A 21409-nucleotide genomic window follows, 5' to 3' on the forward strand; every position below is an offset into this window, starting at 1 on the left:
CTGCTTGTCTAGTTATTTCTAGAAAGCCTGTGCCAGTAAAGAAATCACTTCCATCTGGCCCCTGGTAAGAGCTTCCAGAATAATTAGCCAAATTCTGCTCTGACTGAAGCCTCTGACAAAATTTTCACTAATCAAACTGGACACAGCATCATGTACTAATTGTAGTTCTGATCTCTGACCTCAGCAGTGACCACCTCTTTCTAGCTTTCCCCTTATTTTATGAACCCAGAGAAGGCCATTCATCTTCCCATACCCCAAAGAACTACAAGAACAGATGCAGATGGATTAGGAAAATTGTGTCCTCCTGAGAGCGGTCGGTGCTCTGAACCTTGTCATCACCAGCATAGACCCTTGAAAGCAGAGAGCAGAGGTTTGTTCTGCACTGCAAAGCTGATGGATTAAGTGATGTGCAACGTCTATACCTGATTTATCATGATGATGGATTTACCGTATAGGAAAGTTATCATTTCACTTTTACCACCAAAAGACAACATATCTCCCTTTACACCACTGTCAAACTCCAATTCTGTTGGTACTCAGGGCTGAGTTATACCTCATGACTGGCTCAACCATGCCTGGTAAACTTTAATGCCTCCTGAATGGATTATGAAATCTGGCACTGGAGCTGCTCAAGCTTGTAGCCAAAAACACCCTCAGAAAAGAAAATCATAAGTGGTTCATTAAGTGGACTTCTAGTCTTCTAGAGCTTGTTAGACTTTGATACATTTTTATACGTTCCAAAAACTAATTTCCTTAAAGTATTACTACATATTAATCATACCAAAGCCCCTTTGCACCACTAATACACCGGAAAAATCTTTGTAGTCAGGAAATTGTTCTTCCTGCAAATAAAAACCAGTTCTCTCATTTCATTTTAGACCCTTCATTACTAGACCATACATTCATTTCTTACGCTGTGGTTTACTCTTTACATTTGGTTTTGAACCCTCCAAAATAAATCAGGTGATGAAAATTCAAAATCTCATCTGAGTTTTGCAGTGCTTTCTATAACAGCCCTTAACAAGTCAGCACTTGCCTAGGAAGTGCAGTGAAACTTAGCACCAAATCCCTTGAAAAAAATATCCTTTCAAGAATGAGCTTCAAGAAGTAGCAACTTTTTGACAGTCAGTAAATTCAAGTTTTATGAAATGAATTAATCCTGTATGTTACACATTTACTCTATCAACTACTCCATGGAGTGTCCTATAGAAGTAATTTCCTGTAATAAAAATGTAACCATCTGCAGTGGGAGAATGGACCACTAATGAAGATGATAATAATTTTATGTGGATGAGAATTTCTAGAAGATTAAAATGGTTTATGAAGTAGCAGGTTTTGCCTGCTACAAAACCAACACAGCAAGATCTCTACAGGCTGTTTGTATGTCTTTGCTTGCTTATTTTAGGGTTGTTTAAGAAATGTTCATGGTTTTCTTTCCTTGTTTACTTCTTGTAGTTATGTATTTTTTATCTTATGAAAAAAAAAAAAAAAAGTCAATTCATACTGTTCAAAGGTTTACATTTCAATTCATTAACAAAGATTACAGAGAAGGCTGTTGAGGATTTCTCGGTTCCCCAAGAAAAGCTGGTTTCCATTTTTCTGCATGGCCCTATCTGCTTGTTTTTTTTTTTTGTTGTTGTTGTTCCTTTTTTTCTTTACCAGGGAAACCCAAAAATCAAACCCAGAGGGCCATGTTTTTCCTCAAACTAATTTCTGTTGAGCTTTCTCTTTTTCAAATGCTGGAAAATTAGGGAGGGAAATAATTCCCCAATTCCCATCACTACGCAGTATAGTTTTAAGAGAATTGTGACCAGAAACTTATTTTGCTAGACTGCAGTGCTCCTTAGCATGTAAACTACATTTCTGAAATTCACACAATTAAATAATTCTCAAGAAAGCTACACTTAGAAGAAAACAAATAGGAGAAAAAACTTGCTGAGATTCAGATGGACATGGTGACAGATTCATTGCTAAAAGTAGGGCAAATTCAAACTGGGAATGCTTCTAATAGAATTTTTTCACAGTTAAGTCTATTCAAATAAGTGGGACTCAATGACAGCTGGGAACCAGCAAAAATCAGAAACCGACTAAATGCTACATTCAGTTTTAATTGACACGTCATACACATTTAATTGACAAATTTGGAGCTCAGTTCTGGATATGGGATGCCATCCAAGAAAGACATTAGCATTTCATGAATTTTCATCCTTTTAAGGTTAGAATCCTGTTTTGATTAGCTCTGCTGCTTTTGTATCCATACAAAGGAAATCCCAAATTTCTGATCTTTAAACTATAAACATTGTTACCTCTTTGATTCCAAAATATGTCTAATCTTTCAAAATCAAAGCTATTTCAAAATTATGCTTTTACTTTCAAATTAGGAAACACACTAAGCAACCTGTTACCTGGCTAGGAAGCAGATATGCTAAAGGTAGGTATTTTAGTTTGATGCTTTAGACCAGCTCAAGCAGCAGACAGGGTCCCGACTTTCTACTGCCTACAGTTGTAAAGACAAATAGCAAAAGCAGAGTTTCAATATTTTGTGTAACCCTAGGAAAATGAAGGACTGAAAGAATACCTGGAAACAAAACAGGCCAAGTACTTGCTAAATTCCAAAAAAGTCAATGTGTGCATCCTTATTAGCAAATCAGCACATGCTTCCTCTTACCTGTACAGAGACATCTAAGTGGTTCTGCTGGAGTTACCCTCATTAGCCTCACTGGATCAGCGATGAGTCAAAATTAATTTGTCCTGATACAGCTAGCTTTGACAGTATGCCTGCATGTTACTTCCTGGCCTGCCCATCCACTTAAAAATGATTATGGGTCTCTATTGCATGGATTATTTCCTTTCATGCTTCCCTAGAAAACACTCAGTTGATCACAACACTGCATTATTTGGCCTGAATAATTGGCTACAATGCTAGGTGGCCCCTGAGCACCTCAAAGCAAGCCACTGCTGCTACAGATAAAATCATCACTTTGCTCTTAGCTTTCTAACCCCAAATTCTGCCCCCAGTCAGCATTTCTTATGCTTACCATGTCTGATTTGGAGCTGATTAAGAAAAATATCTGAATACACTTCTAAGTCACTTTACTCTCAAAAAATCTTCTTCCTTTTTTCCCTCACCTCAAGCACTGCTTATACCGAAGTCTGTCTTAAAAGTTCCCCTTGAGAGACCATAGTTGTAGATGGGAGCTGGACTGTTTTGCATTCTTGACAGATCTACCTAAACATCTAAAAGCATCCATGAACACTAAGGACCAATATAAATCTTTGCAGCAGATCTTCAGTTATATGCACCTGTGAAACTAGCAAGCTACTGATGTCTGAAAAGAAAGTTTTTATATCCCCAAATGTCTTTTGACACACTTCTCTATGTGTGTTCTCGAATGCTCTTGAAGAGAGATTTCCACTTCTAACTGCAGAGTGTTTAACTAGCATAGCTGCTGCCCTGACCCTTCAAAAAGTCATATATAAAGTGTCCTGTATTTTATACCAATTGCTGTCATAAAATTTCCCAATACATGCAAAATTATTTCTCAAACCTTTTAATTACAATCTCTTGGCCATCCTGAACAGTCTGAATTTTAACTCCTCTCCAAGTTTAACATCTCTTTGGGTGATTTTCTTTTTCCTTTTGGTATTATTTACTTTGCAAGAGAAACCTTCTGCTATGTATCTTCTAACTGAAAGAGCAGAAACCATTACACCATTCTTCTCAGTTACTAACCATGGGCTTTTGTCTGAATACTTTCAATTTCTTTCCTGACTAGAAGAAGAAACAGTACCAATAAAAAGTCAATAAAAACTACCCATAACTATAATTTCTACTTATTCTCTGGATCCTTACTTATTTTCACAAAATCATCTTGTGGTATGTTGGCTGTATGTTTTGCTTGTGTTTATGTAGGCCTTCAAAGCAAACTGATGACAGACACCCTGGCATTACTGAGTGCCAAGAGAAAGGAGCAGAACCTAGGGAGAAGCAGAGCAGTACCTTCCAACAGCATTTTTACTAAAGGAGATGAAAATATCTCCTATCACTTTGCAATGTCTCTTAATGAAAATGGAAAAACAGATGCTTACTTGTCACGAGAGACTACGTAATTTGCCCTCGGTGTTTTCTACAGGAATGATTGTTCTGCATCTTCTTTGACTGCTGCATCAATTTGGAAACTGCTGAAGAAAAGCTTCCTATTTTAGAGTGTATGACATTACTGTGCAAAAACACCCATGAATGCTGGGAATAAACAGTAATGAGAACACAGCCAGAATAGCAGTGTTAATTGTTGAAAAGAACTGCTGATATTCCAAATAGGAACACATCATCTCTCTCCAAATTCTGACAAACAAGAGTTAAAAACTGCATTTCTGATGTAAAGAAAAAAAGCTAAAGTTTCATTTAGTTGCTTTTTCAACAGCTGCTTTTCCAAACCCTCCCCAAGTGAAGTATTCCCAGGACTCTATGGGATAAAGAGCCCATAAGCAGAGCCCAGCTTGCAGCAGATGTTGGCAGCATAATACCTCCCCTCACATAAAGACTTTTATTTATGTAGAAGCTTAATAGTTCAATAACAACTTCAGTGTGCAGAAAATGATCTAATGCAAAATAACTTACAACATGGAGAGAATGGCTTATAAAGATTCCGGGATGGCTGCTACATTTCTAAAGTCTTTCTGGTTTGTGGGGAGGAGGAAGGGCCCCTCACAGCAGACAGGCAGAGCATGGTGGATGTGCAGCAGGAGCTCTACATAGCTCTGGACACTGGAGAAACAGCACAGGTACCTCTCCAGGGGCAGGATTACCATCACTTTTGCAGCCGGCTTTACCAACAGACACATGTAAAGGATGCCATGATACTGAATCACACTTGAGGGGTGAAGGTCCTTCCACCACTTCCCTTTCACATCAAAGTGGGAACAAACTGGCATTTGAGCTATTTTTTACTGTTCTCTAGAGCAGCGAGTGCTATGCCAGTGCTCCTATAGCTATCTTGTGCTTCCACAGTGTCAGGCTTTTCTTATAGGACTACATTTGATACCATTGCCCAAACTAGCCCTGACTAAATGTGCATTATGGACACCAACAGGCTGATTCCAGGACTGGTTCTGGTGGCTGCACTACTGTTTCATTACAGTAAAACCATACCAAGGCATGTAAGAATGAAAGTATGAACAAAATAACTAAATACTCTTTTTTTCTTCTTTTTTTTTTTTTTTTTTTTTTTTTTTTTTACATTAAATACCTTGAAATTACACAATCAAAATGATGCTTGGCTACTTGCTGTTACTGCAGATGACTGCACACACAAAAATGAAGTCCACTGGACCATGCTGACATTTTCTCAAAACACAGTAGCAAGTTTGAGAGAGGCAAGGAGGAAAGGAGTTTATTGCTCAGCTTATTGCTCATCACACCATCAGTTTCTCACATACAGTGACCTCTGTAACCTGCTGGGCTCCACAGGCTGCCAGGGGCTCTAAGATTTACCTTCATATGTTCTTTAATAGCAAATGCATTTTAAGAGTTTGACCTGTATGCATATTTTCATCTCGAAATGGAGAAAAATGTATTTCCTCTACTTTTGTTTTTATTTTCCTATACTGAGGTTTTAAAATGCTAAGCTCTGTTTTAACATGTCATTTTCTGCCTTATACTTTCAATTAAATATTCAATATACAGTTTATTTGAATACATACTTTCCTATAATGAGATTCTATGTGATAACATGACAGTTATCCACATTTTCTGTCAAAAATATACTAAGGGAGGTGAGGGGGGGAGTATCTGACCTGCATCACTCTTGCTATTTATTAATACGTTTTTACATCTGGTTACTCATCAAAGTGAAGATTATACTTCACATTCAAACAATCTAAAAATAATAACTGTCAGTTTCGTTAAAAAAAATGATTTTTTAAAGAAAAAAGGACAGAGAATGGAATTTTATGTGAAGATTGAATGAAGGAAAGTCCATGTTGCCTGTACCAACTCTATACAGCTATTCACACCTGGAGGAGACTATTGAGGCCAGACCACCAGCTGTCCAGTTTAAAGGGTGCACAACGTCTGCTTGGCACATTGTAGGGTGTACAAGATACTTTAAGCATCTTCATCGCTGAAGAGAGGATCCACAGCCAACTCAATCTGTGGATTCTGAAAATCTACAGGAAACTTTTCAGTTTGCTCAATTTAGGACACAACAACAAAACTTTCCCCAGGCCTGCTCATCACTGACTTCCATCTGCAAGACTGTGAAGATATGGGACTGGAACCATAGCTGGTGCTTCCTCTCCTCGCTGTGGAGCAAGCTGCAGTGCAAATGCAGGGTGAAATTTGTTACACAACTTCATTCCAGATGTGAAAACTGCTCCAGATCACAGCATATGGCAACAAACATTTGTTTACACAAGAATATCTATATATTTCATGTATTGCACCCAATACACTTTGCAGTCATTTTTAGGATACACGTTGCTGATAGAGTTGTCAGCATTCTAACTCGTGGAAAATACCAGTATCTTATTGAACTTGGCAGTGTAGAAATGGCCTTTTTAAAAGGACATTGCCAAGCTATTTGACATCACCACAAGGATACGTAATGCAGTTGAAAACATCTGCTCTATTTTATGTGTTCTAGGTAGATTTTTGAAATATATCTGCCTCCTATCTACTTACAAAACCTACTTTGATTTTTGTACTTATTTTCTGCATTATCAGCTGCATTTATTTTTGTATGTTTCTCTAGAAATGAGTGATTTTGGCCTTCATCATGTGGAGTTAGAAAGGCATGCTGATAATAATGCATCCACTTAAAGTTATCTATTTTTTTAATTAATTCTACAGACTTCAAAATTAAAGGACAGGAAAAATGTTGATCTGTAAGTGATTAATTTTGTATTCTATTGAACTAAAATAAAGTAGCAGAAAAGAGATATAGGCAGCATGAATCAAGACTGCATTTACAATTATTCCTTCTCTGCCACAAGAACTATTTTCTTCAGATTTGTTGTTTGTTTTCAGTTTCATTCCATTCTTCGCCCACCCCAAATTATTTTCCCTCCCTTTCTGTTTATATATTCATGGCTCTAGTATGTTATCTTCTTAGGACATTCAAAATATGCTGCAAGAAGATAGCATCACATTTGCCAACACACTCTGCTTCCACACTGCAGCCCCTTCTATCTCCTCTGCTACCATCCTACAAGAGCAGCAGGACAGGAATTATTTTCACATCTCTTAATACAGTGCCTACATCAGAGACCAGTGTAAGATGTAGTTCAGATGACTGATAAATCACTTACCACAGCATCGAAGCTCCTTTATCACACTGGAACAGAGAAGAGTGGCTGTGCCACCCAGACTGGGTATGCCCACTAATTGCCTGCCCAACACAAACAGCCTACCTCAACAATTTCTTCGTGTAGGAGACAGGAGCCAGCAGCACCTAAGGAATAAATGAAAATGTCACGACGCAGCACATTGCTAGTGCTGGTGCCCCTGGCTCTCCATAGGCTGCTGCAGCTCTGTGAGGGGCTCTCAGTGCAGAATATATGGATACAATAGCTCCAGTCGCAGGCACCGCACCAAGCCAACCTATGCACACAGTATCTCAAAGGGGCTGATTTCCTCCAGAGTATAGCTCCATGGCAGCATCTCATGGGTTACACTGCAGCATCTGGGCATTCCCTCATCTCTGGATGGATATCCAGCCAGTATATATAGAATCTAAATACACAACGGGCTATGCAATAGTTGTTTTAAATCTTAATTTTAGCTTCAGATAAGAAATAATCAACACATCTCTCTTGCTCTTTCTGTCTTACACCATTGTGAACCTCAGGCATATAAAGGCAGTGAAGTATAAAAAACTGAAAAAAGAAAAAAGAACACTCCTGAAGTTACACAGTGAGACTGAGAGAACAGCACTGGGAATAGCCCTGTCTCTTCATCCCCAGCCCACTGCCTGACTCACCCGACAGCACTCACTGTGACACTTCTGCCATGCAGGGACCAGCTATGCCCTGAGGTACACCAGCTGTATTACAAGGATGATATCAAAATGTTTTTTATGGTGGTTTTATACAAACAGACAAAAAGAGGGAATAAAGAAAGAAGAAAACCATATAAAGCAACAGGAAAAACAAGAAATGATGCCATACTTAAAAGTGAAGAATCTCTTTTAATGAGGAAAGCTAATTGTATTAAGTCAAATCTTTCAGGACTGCCACTGACTGCTTCCACTTCCCTACCAATATGACATTGTAAAGATTGTACTGTTGGGTGTTATCTCCCATTTACATTTCAGTCTTGCATTTTCCTCTCCTTTTTTTTTTTTTTTTTTTTTTTTAATTTCTATCACTCTTTACTATCAGTAAGGGAAAAAAAGCTCATTTAAAACAACATTTCACAGCTTTCAGATTTATTCCAGTTATGCCTTGAAATGGACAATTTCTCTCTCACTGTGTGGCAGGCTCTATTTTCCATGTAGCAAATTTGGCCTACATTTGGTGTTTCACTCTTCTTCCCGAACACACTGAAGAAAGGAGATGGAAACATGAGCAACAAAAAAAGCACATAAACATGTTGGTGTATATTTCTGTAAACCACCCTCTTCCTTGAAAAGCAACTAGATGTCAGGTCCTTGAATGAGGTTAATACATGCTGTGAATGATTCAAAATAAGCAGGAAACTGCAGCCTGCAAATGGAGATGACACCACAGTATCTTGCGAGGCTTTGACATGTCAAAACAAAATTAAAAAAAAAAAGCAATAAAACAAATGAGAAGGAAGACATCAGCCAAATTATACATAGCAGCCCAGCACTGCTCAGTTGCAAGAATCTTGTGACTGTAGTGCTGCAATATTTTAATTTTATATAGCATGTATGTGGTACTTCTGAAGTCTACATATCAAATTGAAGGCTATGTTTTCAGAAGGAAACAAACATCCAAACTTTGTGATTATCAGTCATCACCAAGAGTGTGCTAACCATGGAAACATGAATAAAAAAATATACATACATGTATATGCATACACACACTGTATAAAACCAGTGATTTCATTTTTTGTCATGTATTTTTCCTTTTCATATGAAACTTTAAATGTGATATTTGGTTACTGCAGTCCAAAAAAAAATCCAGGACATCTTAACTGAAGCATTTCTTAAGCTCTTTGGGAATTCAGGTCTCAGACCTTCTCAGTCATCTCTATGTGTCTGGAGTATTTGATTGTTTGCTAGTCTTAGCATTCACAAAAACCACCAGTCTGGAACATGACTTGCAGCCAAACATATTCTCTGACAACACCTGTAACCATAAAGCCCAATGACTTAGTTGGCTAGAAAAAAAATGTGAATATTCTCTTCCACTTTAATATGGCCTGAAAGGTCTTTACAACAATCCACAGGTTACTGGAGACCTCAGGGTAGCATAAATGGTAATTTATGGTGAGAAGTTACAACCACAAGCAATTTCTCTTTCTCTTTCTAAATAGCTAAAGCCTTTCATTCCTTTGTAATTGCTGGTGCAGTCAGTTATTTGGTGATAAAGATTTTGTTGGCATTCAACTGATGCCAGAATCACCAGGTTTCCATTGGCAGTAGAACAGGGAAACTGCTTCCCTCCACCTAGTGCTGGTGCCTGAGAAATGACCTGGGGAAACCAGCAAGTGTTAGAATAGACTACTATTAAATGCAAAGTCTCCAGCATCTTCAAAACGCAATCGGATATATTTTATTTTTGCAAAATGATGGGGTTTTCACATATTTGTGTACAGGAGAGATTACTTCCTCAGGCACACAAATACTGAAACCTGAGCAAACACAAAGCCTGACCAAGGACTGCAGAATGTGTTTGTTTCACTCTACAGCAAGATCAGAACAGCAGATTTTACAGATCTCTAAGGCACTGTTTTTTTGATGAGAATAGATTATTTCCATCCGTGCTATCTCTCTCATCAGAAAGGGAAGAACATGGGGTCTCTTGCTCTAAGTGCTTTAGAAATATCCCACTGCACTTCTTGGTCCACATTTCCACCGCCATTTTCACAGCAAGGGCAAAACCAGCTGTCAGTAAAGGCCAACCCAAATGTTATGTAGCCTGCTGCACTGCCAGTCTCAAATGCTGAATTTTCTGCTTTCAGGGCATCTGTTTAGTTAGGATCCCAATCCAGAAACTGGGTATAAATAAATAGCAAGAATATGAAACCATATAGGTAGCTCGCAAGGTTGTAACAATAACTACAAAGAACTTTTCCGTTTCACCTTGAAGAGACTCATCAACAAAACCCATCGGAAATCTGAAACTAAACCATATTTTTATGTGCAAAGAGAATTGATCAGTGACATCAAAACAAGACAGCAAAACAGTATTTTTTTCTCCATTATGGGAATTGTATCACTCAAAATAAATAGCTTCTTCATGACCACCAGCTGCATGTAGGAGTTATTTCCAAGGCTGACAACTGCCTGTACTATTTATGTAATTTAGAAGTCTGAAGTATTTAAGCTATTAAAATCCAGCATGTGCTGGAGATCTGTTTGTGCTTGAAGAGATCCAAAGCATAGACTAGACCAAGATGCATTTTTTTTTTCCAAATACTGATGGAAAAATTCTATTTTGTTGTATTTCTACCAACTGATTGTTCTACTGAAAATGACATCTCAGGAAGCACTGGAAGTAACAGTTTTATATTAAGACAAAATAATAAGAAAAGTCTTTCTATATAAACACATTGTAGATTTCTTATTTTGCCTGATCTTTCTTAGTCACATGTCATTGTTGTTATGCTTTTCTATACTTTTTTTTTTTTCTGTGAATATAGTATTAATTTTCAAACTGAAACAATCCCAAAAAAGTCATGAAATGGTAGATTCTAACTGAACTTTTTAAGTGTAGATCTGCTAAATAAGGATATTACCACTTGTATATTCAGAAGAAAAAAAAAATGCAGTCTTCCCATAATTGTCATTTTTAACTTTAAAAATAGTATTTCAGTATTTCTATTTGAATTAGAGTGAAGTTAATATTTGCAATGAATGTTTAAACTACCATTGTGCCAGAAAATACTACAGCTTTATTATTTACTTTTCTGTATAGTCCTACCGAAATTTCTGCCAAATTTCCATGTTTTAAAATCTGACCATTTATCTAGCAACTTTAGAGGAGGAGAGAATATAGAGAGGGGGAAAACTTCTTCTTTCCTTATCTATTTTGCTGTCTAACCTCACTGTGTATAGAGAACCTGTCCTTATCTTCTGTAGTAAAAAGGGAGTAAACAGTAAATTCAATACAAAACACTTGCTTTCCTGCCTACTACCCAAAGCGAATTTTAATTGTTAAATGCATGCGAATTTTCCCCTCTGACTTCAGTAAGGTTAAGGAATGCATCTCCAAACATATCTATGTAGATACAGATACATCTATTTAGGTATAGATGCTGTAGGTAGAGGTATGCACATACACGTCGTGCTTTTCTGCACTTTAAGGAGGAGAAGAGCAATAACTGTCGAAAACATAGGCAACTTAGATGATAACATCTCAACTCTCAAATCATTTATACAGATACTGATGCAGTATTTGGGACTAGCAGTTCCACTGTTTAAGTGGGAAACACCTCTTAAGGCATTCTTTCAAAACTGAAGAAACTTTAATAAAACTGTAATACACATCTCAAAGGTCAGAGCTCTAGGTTTGGAAGACACAAGGAAGAAATAGCTACAGCAATCAATTTACAAAATAACTAGGAATGCCTCTAATGCTAGGCAATTTTGCAAACTCATGAACGGAATCTCTAAACTCAACAATTTCCATTTTGAATCCACACATTTAAAAGCAAAGCTTAAGTTTGGTTTAGTGAAAGCAGTCTTACTTGAACATGGTGAGATGCACACTGCCCTCATTTAAACGTAAGAACGCTCAACGCAGTTAATAGTTTTTTCTTCATGCACATGCAAATTGTTAAAACTTGTATGAGATTAAAATGTCAATGCCTTCATGGTTAATCAATACATATTATCTAATGTTTATTTCTATAATTCTATTCCTTCTCTTCCCTTCTCGTTTTGCATTCTGAAGGAGAGAAGGGCAGTTTTTCAGCTGACCTAATGAAAACTCTGCCACGACAAATGAGAAACCAACCTGTGTGCAGTGGAGTCCAGCTGGAGAGAATGCTAATTCTCTGCCTCAATACTGCCTTCAAAGAGATTATTCAAGCCTCTCTTTGACACAGAACACAGTGATCAGCCAGCAAATGCTAGAGATGAAAATAACCTTTATCTGTTTTAACAAAAAGGTGAACTAAAAAAAGCAGTCACTCATGCCCTGAATGTTTACTATTAGCAATGAACAAAGTGACTTTATTTAGTGCTTATTCAATAACTTTCATTGATAGATTGCTTGCTGCAGATTCTGGAATTATTAAAGCAGTATAATTCATCTATAAGAGGCCAAAGGAGGAATAAAACAAGCAATCAGAAACTAACGTTTAAAAAAGAAGGGGAAGAAAAAAAAAAAAAAAAAAGAAAAGAAAAGGACCTGTTATTGAAATCCAACAAATACCTAAGAAATATTGGAAATACAATTAAGCTGTAATTTTGCACATAAAAACTACATTCACCAAAGCTTAGAAATCACTGGATGTAACTGGATAGAGTGATTTAGAGAATTCAGATACCAAATACCTCAGAAGCCTGAGGATAACTCAGATGAAAAGAATTAGCACAGTCCTGGTATCAAAGACAAGTGGATGAAACAATGTCAGTAAATGTATCAAAAGAGTAAAGATAACAGAAAAACTGTTAAACTGATGAAACATACCATTGAAGGAATGTCCTAAGATTTCTGACTTCCACCTGCAGTAAAACAAAGTATCAAAGTGATACAGAGGAAGTAACCCATACTACCATGTATACATTTAGCTCATTAACAAATGCTAACATTTGCTCATGACCAGTATTCTAAACATGTCTTAAACGAGTGCCACAGAGAAGTCAATATATTCTCTCTTGGTCTAACTACATCAAGAAAAAAAAAAAAAAAAAAAAAAAAAAAAAGGTCTTAATGAGAGCAGGGAGATCAGGGTGATAATAACATCATCTGCAGCAGAAATATTTATAAATAAAATCATGACTACAGTCCTCTGCGTGAAGCAGAATAACATCTAGTAATAATTAAACCTGGCAGTACCTTGCATGACACAATGGTATTAGTATTGAGCTTTTATGTAGTGCTTTCCATCAGCAATATCAAAGCACTTTAGAAAAGGAGAAGCATCAGTATTTCCATTTCACATATTGGGAAGTCAGACACAGAAATGATCTGATGTGGTTAAGAACAGGAAAAGATGAATGCCATCTCCAAGCACTGAAGGTTTTCGATAGTCACAGGCAATTGTTCATCAAATTTCAAAAGCTATTGGTCTCTCACAAGCAAGAAAAAGATACATCTAATTCAAAAAACAACTAAGAGAATTGAAGTATTTAACAACAATCTAATGGAAAATACACACATCAGCATGTGAAAGTAGGAATTTTTAACTTTAAAATTGCATTTCTTTGGTTCATCAAGATGAAATCAGAAATACTAAGAAATTATAAAAACTGTGCTACAATTACACTGTATTTACACTGTACACTGTAAAGGCAAACACATCACTTAGTGTGCTGAGATAAGTTCTAGTTCAATAGAAACCATGCCACAGAGGATATGGCTTAGTAATTAAGGATGGTTAAAACAAAGAGTAGCTATCATTATAAAAAAAAAGCAGATCTACACAGTGACTGTCAGAAGGTGCTACTGTTGTGAACAGCATGCAGACAATGCATTGGTATTGTTTTTTGTTTGTTTGTTTGTTTTGAAAGAGAAATATTCAGGAAAGTTAAAATGAACAAACAAAAAAACTTTAACTAGAGCTACTGACCTTTAACTATTTCCTGAGCTTCCCCACAAGGAAAAAAGATCACTGGAGTCCTGAACATGAGCCAGCAATGTGCCCTTTCTGCAAAGGAGGCCTAGCTGCATTAGGCAAAGTATCACCAGAGGGCTGAGGGCAGTGTTCCTTCTCCTCTACTCAGCATTGGTGAAGCCACACCTGGAGTACCGTGCCCGCTTTTGTGTCCCCCAGTACAAGAGACACGGACATCTTGGAGTCCAATGCAGGACCACCAAGACGATCAAAGGACTATAGCCCCACTCCAATCTCGAAGGCTGAGAGAGCTGGGGTTGTTTAGCCTGGAAAAGAGGAGGCCTGGGGGGGATCTTATCAGCGTACATTGATACCTGAAGGGAGGGTTCAAAGAACACTGAGCCAGGCTCTTTTCAGTGGTGCTCGGTGGCAGGACAAGAGGCAGTCGGCATAAACTGGAGCACAGGAGGCACCCCCTGAGTACCAGGTAGCACTGCTGTGTTGGGTGGGTGCCTGAGCATTGACACAGGCTGCCCGGAGAGGCTGTGGGGTCTCCTCCTTGGGGGATCTTCAAAACCCACCTGGATGTGGCCCTGGGTAGCCTGCTCTAGGTGTCCCTGCTTGGGCAGGGGCTGGAGCACGTGGGCTCTTGAGGGCCTGCCAGCCTCAGCCAGTCTGAGATTCTGAGCATCCCCAAAAGATTACAAGTCACAGTTTAAATATTTGAAGTGTTTATCTTTTCTGAAAAAGATAAACTGACTGTCAGAAACAAAGCCTTGTATAAATACAGGTTTTATATTTACACACACACACACACAGGTGTATTCTGGTAGATGTGCTGCAGTGTCCTTAAGAAAAAAAAATAAATCTCAAAGTGAAAGACACTTAGCCTGGGAAAGAAGTAGGGGGAGTAAGAAAAACAAATACGGAGCTTCATCAGATTTGTGACGTGTAAATTAACAAAAGCCAAACCCTCTCAAATGTGATTTATTAATGAGTAATGCTTCAAATTTCCTTTTGATTAACAGAAAAAAAAATAATCCAGAATTGTAAGAAGACAATCTGTTTATTGAAAGAAGTAAAAAGCAATGTTGGAGCAGAACTGCAAGCAATGTGTCGCCTTCCTTCAGTATCATTACCCAAACAAGATGGATCTGGAAAGGTCTCCTGAAGGTCACCAATTTGGGCCTGTTTCACACCATGTACTGGCAAAAATGGAGACCACAGCATTTGGAGGCATGATGGGGCTTTCCAACGTGTAGTTAAAGCTGCAGGTTTTCCTCCACAAATAATTTGTTCCACTTAAACTTCAACCCTCGTTGATCAGCAGCTTATGTCTTTTGATCCCTAGTCCACATTTGAGAAACTTCACGTGTAATTTTTGGTTCACTATAACTACATAGGAAGACCACACAGCTATACTTTTCTCTGTAGACTGCAGCAACCACGTGTGCTAAATCTTTTCATCAAGCAGTCATTATAAATCTGTTGCCAGAGCTGCAAATTTAAACCAGTCTCTGCCCCCTTCTGAGAACTGAATCTGAAAGCAGGAGACTCTTGTGACAACCTTATGAGGAACAATAGTTTTTTCAAATGTCTAAAATTGCTGAAGCCATTTAAGTGGCTGACAAGAAAAAAGCATGTTGCTAGCGTTGCACAGTACACATTTCAAGGGCAGAACTGAAAACAGCATTTAAGGGTTGTGCAGATACAGCAGTCCAAAATAAAAAAAAAAAAAAAAAAAAAAAAAAAAAGACTTTATGAAGTCTTACTTACAGACAGCAAAGGATTTGGAAAAACTGCAAAAACTGCATAGTCCTTACTCTAATTTTCTTAAAACTGAAACACTGAAATTATTCATTTGGCAGCTGCTGCTAACTGCCCCCAAAAATGCTCCTCCCGGAGAGAGGGCATAATGCTTCAGCTGTGATTCCTCAGGACAGATTGCCTATCTCCAGGCATCTTGCCATGCCATAGATACGTGCCTGCTTCTGGGCCTTCCTAGGACTCATTTCTCCAGACCATTCCTGTACTTCATGTAAAAATGGTAACCATATGGGATGAGGCTGTGCTCCATGTTAACTGATTTAACGTTTTGGATTACGATGAGCTCTTAAACTTGATAACTCATCACTGATGCACTGCTGGGACCTACCCTCCAATCCAAGGCCATTACTTACTAACTAGGGTGTTAGTTCTTCAACAGTTCTACCCTCTATGTCTTCAGCCTCACTACTGTAAATGTCAGGCAGTATTACTAGTCATTATTTATTACATGATATTCTTTCCTTCAGTGCTATTTGTGTCACTCAGTTTTGCCAGTTCATTGTACTCCAGTTTCAAAGGTGAATGTTTTTCATAATTTTCATAATTTTTAATCTTCTGATTTGTAGTTTTCTGTGACTATTCCTTCTATTACAGTTATGAGAAGCAAGAGATAAAAACACTACCCTTTCTACTGCTATTTGTTATCTTCATTAGCATTATATCATCTCTGCCTTGCTTAAATAGTCTGAAGAGGTATTGAACCAAGTGCTTTGGTAGCTATTAAACCTTTGTTTTATATTACTCATGGCTCATTGTCCAGGTATGAATGCAGGGCCAGTGAACCTTCCTGCACCTAGATGAAAAACTGAAGGCTGCAAGACATAAAGCACAGCAGGAAGGTGAAAATTCTTTTCTAGGTAGATTTACGTTTTGGATGCACTGAGCTGGATGTACAATGTGTTTCTAGGATGTTGTGGAATGCTGCCATCAAAATCCTGTTTGTTACTATCCCCCACAGCAGTTTGGCCACAACCTAGACAGCACTGAAGAAATATCTGAACCATGTCCTGCAGTGCCACTATGCCAACACTATGCCATGGGCTTGTCCCTTCCCCTCTGAACACTCTCAGTAACTCTGTAAAACTCACCTACCTCTATTTTCACACATAAAGACCTTGATTCTGCTGTGGACAAGCATCTTCAAAGATGTAGCAAGAGACGTGCTCCTGCAAAGACGTTTTTACTACAGCAAGGAAAATCGGCATTTGGTACAGAAACAGATAAAAATTACTTGGACCTGGTTTTAAGAAACAGGAAATAAGACTGATCGTGGTAAGCAGCAGTGAAAAGAAGCAATAGTTTTACTGTCTAATGGACTCTTGGATAGTTCATTGGGAGAGGAGACTGAAAAACAGCCAGCATAATTGGAAAAGGGAGGTAACTCTCACTTGTGATCCAATAAGAGAAATGGAGGTTTCACGAAAACATCCAGTAAGTCCAAAGTTGTTTTGGGCAGAGATGGCACGGAGCCCACGTGGGAGAGGGTAAATCTCAGTAGAAACACACAAAAGCAGTGATATGCTGAAATCTTGTTCCCATTGTTATTTCCTGCATTATTTACAGTATCAGACAAAAAAGCAATCACTGCAGTTATCAAGCCCACAGAAAGCCTTGGTGGCTGCTATTTATACATGCAGATTTTTTCCATGGTGTACCTCAGCGTTCACCAGTAATTAGCACATTATCTGTTTATAAATGTGAATGGAGTCATAGAGATGAATCATTCAAGTGATTTCTTAGGATCAGTATTATCCAATTAATGCCATTTAAACATTTGATCTAAGTGTCTAAATGTAGACATCTAACTGTCTTTGTTAGGCTACAACTTCCACTTGTACTTTAATGGGTGAAGCAGTCCCACCACACCACGCACCACTGTAGAAGGTTGGTAATCCAGCTCTCTGTGTTGGATCCATCTGGCACTCTACCATTGAGTGTACTTGTAATTCCCTCTGTGCACAAATTTGACTCTATAAAAAAAGAGTTAAGGGCACCTGACTGGCATCAAAAGTGCTCAGGACTGTTCCTGCTGTTCTCAGTGAGCCTGTGAAGGTGATGGCAACTTCGTGCAAGTTCACTTCCTCCTCTGGAATGCAGGGTTTGCCCTGTTCTGAATGCCTGTCAAGCAGCATGAATCATCGACTGACTTCTTGACTTCTGGCTGAGAGCAAGCGCTATTTCCATTAAATCAGACTGTGATTTTATGAAAGAAGTAAGAAATTAAAGCAGGATTAAATGTTTAAAAGTTAGAGTCACCCTCTGTTCTCCTGTCATCTCTATAATTTAGTTCACAGATCTGAACCCCCTCTCTGCACAGAATACACTTGCCTAACAGTGAGAACTTCTCACAGTTTATGTTCCATCCTCTTTAAGCGTGAAACTTGCTACGGGAACTTCACGGTATTACCCAGAAATTAATCTGCAGTGCCACGTTGCAGTACTATATACTCCTGTACAAGGAATGAATACCCTCATTGTTTGAAGAGACAGAGCAGGGGCTCGTATATTCTTTCAAAGGGACTATTTTTGACATAATGTCTTCAAAACAACATCAGTCATCCTCCTCCCCCTCACTACCCTCACAACTTAGCTTACACCATAGCAGATAGGGAACTTCTCTGAGAAGCTAAAAAAATAATAATAATAATAAAAACAACAACAACAACAACAAAAAACACCACACCTGCATTTGCATTGGGCTTACAATCAGGTTCTCCATTTCTTGGCTCTACATAAAAAGATATGTACCCCCTCCTCTGACTGTATCTTAAGAAGAAACAACTGAGAGAATCCAGGATTTTGCCACAGGTCTGTTCGTATGTGGCTTTATAAGACGTTCATTTGCAGGACACTTCTATGAGACTGAATTCTTCAGAGGGTTTAAGTGAAGCAATACATAAGCCAAGACTTATCCCACCTAATTGTAGTATTTCACAGGGGGGTCCAAGCTACAAGCACAACTGCTCCATCCATGTCAGCTCCTCATGTAAACCATGGAGAGAGAGAAGCACCTTCAGCCTGTGATTCACACAACAGGCACGTATCTAGCTGCTGGGAATGGAAACATTTGAGGATGGAACAAAATCAATGTAGGAACCTGGGAAAATATTAGTCAAAAAGAGAAAAGTCCACTGTATTAGAAACCTCCAACTAAAGTGGTCAATGCCACAGATTTTCTGGGGTTTTGGACTCAAGTATCTAAGGTCAGCCGAAGCTCTGTCTTAGGCAAAGCTCTTATTTGGATCTTTCTTTACCTATTTTTAAAGACAATTTAAAAGAATAAGAAATAAAATAACATTAAAATTAACCAGTTTATTACCCTGATATGCAGATAAAAATTCCTAACACTGTCTGTGCTAAGCCTTTAAAGTTTTGAGGATAAATATCAAAACTGGAACATCTTATTCTTCATGTTATCCGTGGTCTCCTTACTACTAAATTAATATTTATTATTCCCCAAAACATTTGCAAAATACAACCACCACTTTTAAATTGTTCTTTAGAAGTTATGAATAATGACAGATACTTAATGCAATAATAACTTTGAGTCACAGACCATTAAAGTGGAATCAGAGAATTCCAGAGTATAATTTTAAGAGAGAGTAAAACTTTAACAACACATCAGTTAGGACTTTTAACAATAAAATTGTTTCTGACAACCTGCAGCCTCCTTGAATTTTTGTTAAGTCAACTATCTACAGAAATGCTGTTAAGTATTAAAAATTACAGGCAAAATATGCTCTTACTCAACCATAAGATAATAACCTCCTCTACGCTGAACAATATATGTAATGCTGACAAATGATGACTCGCGCAAAGATTCCAGAGCAGAAATCCATGAATAGTTCCTAAGCATGAATTATTAATCCTTTTTTTTTTTTTTTTCAGTTCATAAATCATTCTGATTACACACTTGCGGACTGAAACACTAGAATGCACACTCCACATCAGTTCATTATTTTTTCTCAAAACATGACAAATACGTACCTAGAAGTAATATCTAGGTAGTCACTAATCAAAACATTAAATTTAATTAGCTCAGCTAGGATACACTTGTGCTCAGTGCTTTCAGAACACTCTCTCTAAAACAGAGTGATAGCTCAACAGGCAGAATTTACCTTCTTCTTTAAACTGTTCCTTGGGAATTTGTTAACAAATTTCTTTTTCCTGCCACCTGTTGATCAATTGAATGAGTTAAATGAGATTTATAAAGTCAAAATTAGAATCCCTTGAGATAGTAATTATTAAAAATATGCAAGGATCAGGACTGAAAGGGTGAGACACAACAAGGCTCTTATCTAAATTTTGATGTCTCAATGTTGGATTAGTCATTCAAATTAGTCATCTGTATTATTTTTATATGCACTGATCAAAACTTGGAGGAATGGCTCCTCTCTGGCAGAGCCTCCTTCTCATCATCAGCTACAGAGAAAGCACAGATCAATAGTTTAAGCAGACACAGAGCTCCAGATGACTAAGGGTAGCAAGAGGACACCTCATCTGTGCTTAAACTTCTGGATGAGTCATTGGTGGCCACAAGCATCTCAGGTTTTTCCTGATCCCTTTTTAACTGCACCAGTTCAATGATCCAGGTCACTGTGAGAGCTTCCAAATGCTAATACCAACAAGAGACGGAGGACAAGAAGACCCAGCTCAGAGTAAGGAGGATGCCAGGTCTTCTATTTTAGTGGCAGGGCAGATTTATAGCAGAATAAAGAAAATCGTTTCTCACAGTACAAAGGATGCCCTTCTTCTCTCAGTGTGTTTTTAGAGCAGAAATCCTTTTTGACTGTGCAAGTAGAGAGCTCACTGAGTAATATTACCACTTGGAAAATTCTCCTTCTTAGTGTTATTTCTAGCAGTTAACTTCTCTGATGTTTATTTTAGCTAATTTACTAACACTACAAAACAGTACTGCATGCCAAATCATAATCAGCAAACTCCCACAATTTAACTTGATTGTTACGTAGGTTGATTCCACAAGGTAATGGCTACTGCATGAATGGTGAAATTCAATGGTGAAATTCAGTCACAGCCACTGGCAGCTTTGAGTAGTCACTGAATAAATTTCTAATCAATGATAGACATGTGCTTACACCCTTGTTACTCTTACACATTACTGTTTTCCGGTCAAAAAGAAGTCTATATCTCAACTCTACCGTTCAAGAAATCACCAATATTAGATACATGGAACATAGATCCAAAGAGAAGACCAAACTGAATTAACAGCACCATTGAATACACAGCCTTATGAAGTTACAACAGGTGTAATGAAATTCTGTGAGGTCTTTTCCTCTGCCATTTCATAAATAAAAAGCAGAATACACTTTGAAATATTTAATGATACTCTAAAGAAATTGTGAAATCTGAACTGCTTATAAACAGCAACAAAACTGGTGCAAAAAGCAACTGGCACAGGGCTAACAGCAACACAACAGAAGCAAAAGGTGCCAACAAGAAGATTCCTCACGAACCACAGCTGAATGGGAACTGGCAACATCCCAAGCATGTATTAAACAGCTTACAGTGCAATCCCTGACCCTGTTCTGAGCCAGCATCTCAAATGGTTATGCCCTGTGGGGTGAGGAAAAAGGATAGGTGGCAGGGAAAGCTGTTAACAGGCTAGGCAGTGCTATGAAGGCTTGAAAAGGTTTGTGCAACTGCCCTAACAGT

General features: G+C 38.0%; 1 protein-coding gene across 7 annotated transcripts in view; it reads right to left on the reverse strand.

Annotated features, from left to right (window-relative positions):
- Positions 1–21409, reverse strand: part of CNTN1 (contactin 1) — a 253317-nt gene that overhangs the window by 193682 nt on the left and 38226 nt on the right. Inside the window, exon 1 of one of the 7 annotated variants that reach the window (XM_084521509.1) lies at positions 12823–12844. The exons of 5 other annotated variants lie outside the window; for them this stretch is intronic. The gene's annotated coding sequence lies outside the window, so the exon portion shown is untranslated. Of the gene's footprint in view, positions 1–7308; positions 7332–12822; positions 12845–21409 lie in introns of those variants that run through there. One more of the 7 variants, XM_084521508.1, reaches the window with a different exon arrangement.

The sequence above is a fragment of the Aythya ferina genome (assembly GCF_964211825.1).
Source record: "Aythya ferina genome assembly, chromosome: 1".
Classification (NCBI taxonomy): Eukaryota; Metazoa; Chordata; class Aves; order Anseriformes; family Anatidae; genus Aythya; species Aythya ferina.